The 4068-nt window shown below is 32.3% G+C and overlaps 1 non-coding gene across 1 annotated transcript; it reads right to left on the bottom strand.

The window, feature by feature from the left end:
* Positions 1-1176: 1176 nt before the first annotated feature.
* LOC111492540 lies at positions 1177-1265 on the bottom strand. The gene has a single exon (XR_002719895.1). It is a non-coding gene; the product is annotated as a small nucleolar RNA snoR8a (small nucleolar RNA).
* Positions 1266-4068: the final 2803 nt, after the last annotated feature.

Here is a 4068-nt window from a genome sequence, read left to right as displayed (position 1 = left end):
TACCTAATTTCCCAAACTTGAGAGTGAAACTTAGGCAATACACTTATTTGTGGTTCAGAGTTTGCGCGTTCTTTTCTTTAAGGAGGTAGTTGGCCTAACAAACAATAGAACCAAGTCTAATTATAATTATTATTTTAATAATATTTGTTTTGGTCGATTCTACCCACCGCTCTCCCCTTATTTTTTTCTGGAAACCTCGTTAAGGGCTTTGGCTTTGCAAGATCGAAGAGAACTTTCACCTTTTAATGGGCCCAGCCTTCAACTCCAAAGGCCCAAGTTACTCCCCGTCGATTGGTCACTTGTATAAGACTTTGTTTAAAATAAAGAGAGAATATCTCTTAACCACAGCCCAATATGGAGGGGATCTAGAATTTAAGGTTCTTTATTAATCCAACAATCTCCCAGGTCCAAGAACATGTTTTATTTTCCTTAATTCTACTCGTGTTGATATCTTTCCTGCGGTGAATGAAATTCTAAAATTTTATTCTTATTATTAGAATTCTTTGTGTTCTGTATTTGATAAATACTAGATTATCAATCCATCTAATATTCACTTAAAATAATCCCAGAATAATTGAATTTGAAGTTGAGTTGGGAAATAAAATGATGTGTGAATTTTGGGTTAGAATTCCAATGTGCATTTAAAATTATGAAAATCTCTTTAAAGGAAGGTGTGAAAACAAATGCAATTTAGTTTAAATGTTTTTAAAACATGTGTTAAATTGAACTTGATGATCGTAGCGGCGTCTGTAAGATGATAAAGAAAAGAATCTGTCTTACTGGAATATGGTGGTGTGCGTAACCCTAACCTCAGGAGCATTTCCACTACCAAGTTAGGGCTTTAAACACCTCCATTATCTTTATAGGAGTTGCAGAGATACACAAAGCAGTTACATGAACATGCGCTGCGACTTCAAGAAGTATAACTCCGTCACATTAAGATTATAAGTTCGGTAACAATGAAATCCCAATAAGCTTTGCCCTAGCGCCTCCAAATCATAAATCAGATTCATAAACAACTTATCTATAATTATACAAACTCAATCAGTCCAATTAATCTAACAAGAACTGAATCGAAAGAGTAAAAGAAGGCTTTCGAAATACAGAGAAGATCAGAAGAAGAGTTCATAAAACGATACAAAAATACCAAAATAACATAGTGGATTGAGAAAGGCAAGTTGCTCATATTCTATGGGTGTAAGGTGTCTGTCATGCCATGGCAATAGCATTCAGAACGAGGAATTTTTTATAATCATCGCAACCAAGCCAAATCAAACAAGCTCGTCAAAACAATTTTCTAATCAAAATGATTCTACCAAATCGTAGAAGAAGTTCAAAAAAAAAAAAAACGTCAGAATTCGATAGACACAACGAAGAAGGAAGCAAATAGATCTATATCATCTTCGAAATTATATCATAGAACGCGCTTGTAAACTGAAAGAACCAGGCGAAAAAATCAAAGTAGACATCTAATTTGATAAGAAAAACGAAAGAACCATAGAAAATGTGAAGAGTGTTAGCAAGTGCTGCAAGTGCTGAAGGGATTGAACGTGGGAAGGGCACTGTAATTCACTGGTTTACATTGAACGGCGCAATTTATAGAGAAAATAAGGTCTTATAAACCCTAACTCTTGGGCGTAACAATATGTTGAAAGATTCAGTTTCGAAACCCTAGCCGCACCAAAGATGGCTTTTCGACGAAATCTCCACGTCCAACAAGCCAGTCTGAAATGGTTGGGCTACATTTACAACATTGGGCCGGGCCCAATGTTTTCTAAATTCGACCAAATGGATAGATAAGAAGATTACAAATATAAGCCCAATTAGACCAAATGGGCCGGGCCCAATGTTTTCTAAAAATGATTTGGGCTAAATCTAAGCCCAATTTGGGAATTTTTTTAACTTTCTGAAACGTACCCTTTTAATTATTACATTGTTCCTCTATTCAACTTCAAAAATATTGTTTAATGCAAATTTAATTAAATTAAAAAAGAGAGTCGTTGCAACGACTTTGATACATTCCATCTGACAAAGAAAAGCATAATAAGTAGAACCATATTTCCCAATCCACGCTATTTTTTCCCCTAAAAAAATAAAGTGATTCAATTAGCTTTAATCAGCTTCAAATAAATCACCCCAAAAAAAGGGTAACCAATCAGCGAGTGATACGTAGACCATTACATGGCATGAATAGTGAGGTTCACTTCCTTCGGTCAACCGGACACTCGTGGCTATTGCTAACCTCTTCCCTGCTTTCTTTTTATCCGCCCCTTTTTGGCTTTTCATTTCCGGTTCAACACCTCCAATCTGCACCGTCCACGTGGAACTGCCAAAAAGGGGTCGGCAGCCCCCTCTTTTGAATTATGGAGATTGCTTTTTAGATTAAAAATATGTTTTGACTTTATATTTTGAATAAATCTTGAATTTAATCCTTCAAGATTATTTTTATCTAAATTAATTAAGTAATAATATTTTCATTGCGTGGATATGGTTTTATAATTTATACAAAATGTTAATCTAAAAAAACAACAATAAACTATAATTTACTAAAAATACAATGAGTAAAATTAAATATTTATAATCGAGCTTTAATTAATTGGTTAATGTGGGTTTTCTTTTTGGGTATGATTGATCAATTATATGAATGTCACAATTGTTAGAAATCTACTATTATATTGTGCACAGGCACATGCATTGTTGAAAGGGTAATGTATCAATATCAACCACAATATATCCCCTCTAAATTAAAGTATATAGATTATGATAAAAGGGAGAAAGATTTTGCAATCTTGATTTTACATCTTTTTAAACAATAAATTTAAGATTTAGTGAATGATGAATGTGCAGAAAGTTTTGTGGATTATGAATTTGTTTTTATGTATTCATTTTATTCAAGGAGATATGTTTTTGATGTTGAAATACATATAATAATATATGTGGAGTTTCTTTAGTGTATATACCATTGAATTCGTTGTAAGAGGACAAGTATATTCTCATAGTTTGTTATAAAGCTACCCTGCATTATAGTACACCTGAATTATAATAGCTTAATAAAGTTGAACGAAAATAAATTAAAGCTCGTGAACACGTGTATCAATCTTTTCTTCTATATTTTAGGTAGGAGGGTATGCACTCCGTTGTCGAATTAGAGAAATTTCTTAGACCAATTCAGAAATTCGGGTTGGTCAATTCTTCAACCCAATCTTTATTGATAAACAACTCCTAATTTAATTCTCAATCTTTTTTATTCTTAATTCAAACAACTTCTAGCATAATTTTTGTTCCAATTCTTAGCGAGTAAATTTGTTGTTCGAATTTTTTAGTTATTATGCTTATTTTTTTAGTTCTAACTAACAGACAGAAATTTACAGACTTTTAAAATATTTGTCTAATAAGTTGTAAATTGTAATACTTAAAGAACTACAAAAGGACTGGCACCAAACAAGCAACTTGCTAATTATTTAATTTTTGAAAAAGGGTTCAGTTCATTGATGTCAGAGAGTTTGTAACGTAAAAAGGTTTGGTTTTTTGTTATTATTATATATATTTATAAAATAAAATTTTTAAAAAAAGTGGTCAAAATAGAATTTTTATTGAGATGCATTTTGCAGGCAAGAGCATGGGTTTCAGTGATTCATGTGCACGCATCGCCCAAAAGATACCTCCAACAACATTTCAAAATCCCTTCCTTTTTATTTACTTTTTATACTTTTTGTATTAAAGAATTATTGGTTTTTGATAATATTTAATACTATGAGGCCTCCTAATTGGTCAAGAACATCCTTATATGTTGAAGAAAATTAGTCCATTAGAAAGAATAAAATGTACTGACAAACGGAATCAGCGGTTAAAAACGCCATTAAATAATCTTCTTAATTTACCAAACTACCTTTATTTGGGATGAAGTCCGGCGAGACCAAGTAAAATTGAAGAAAAAGAAAACAATTTGTTTTTAACATTTTTCAAGGGAGCTGCCTTTATTCAAAGAAAGAAAAAGAGCATTTATATTTTCTTCACTTCCAATGCGTATGATACAAGGCGTTTTGGGCTGTAGTAATTTTTTGTTTC

Source organism: Cucurbita maxima, unplaced genomic scaffold (genome assembly GCF_002738345.1).
Source record: "Cucurbita maxima cultivar Rimu unplaced genomic scaffold, Cmax_1.0 Cma_Scf00017, whole genome shotgun sequence".
NCBI lineage: Eukaryota > Viridiplantae > Streptophyta > Magnoliopsida > Cucurbitales > Cucurbitaceae > Cucurbita > Cucurbita maxima.
Note: the sequence above shows the minus strand (reverse complement) of the source record. Positions and strands in the feature narration are given on the sequence as shown.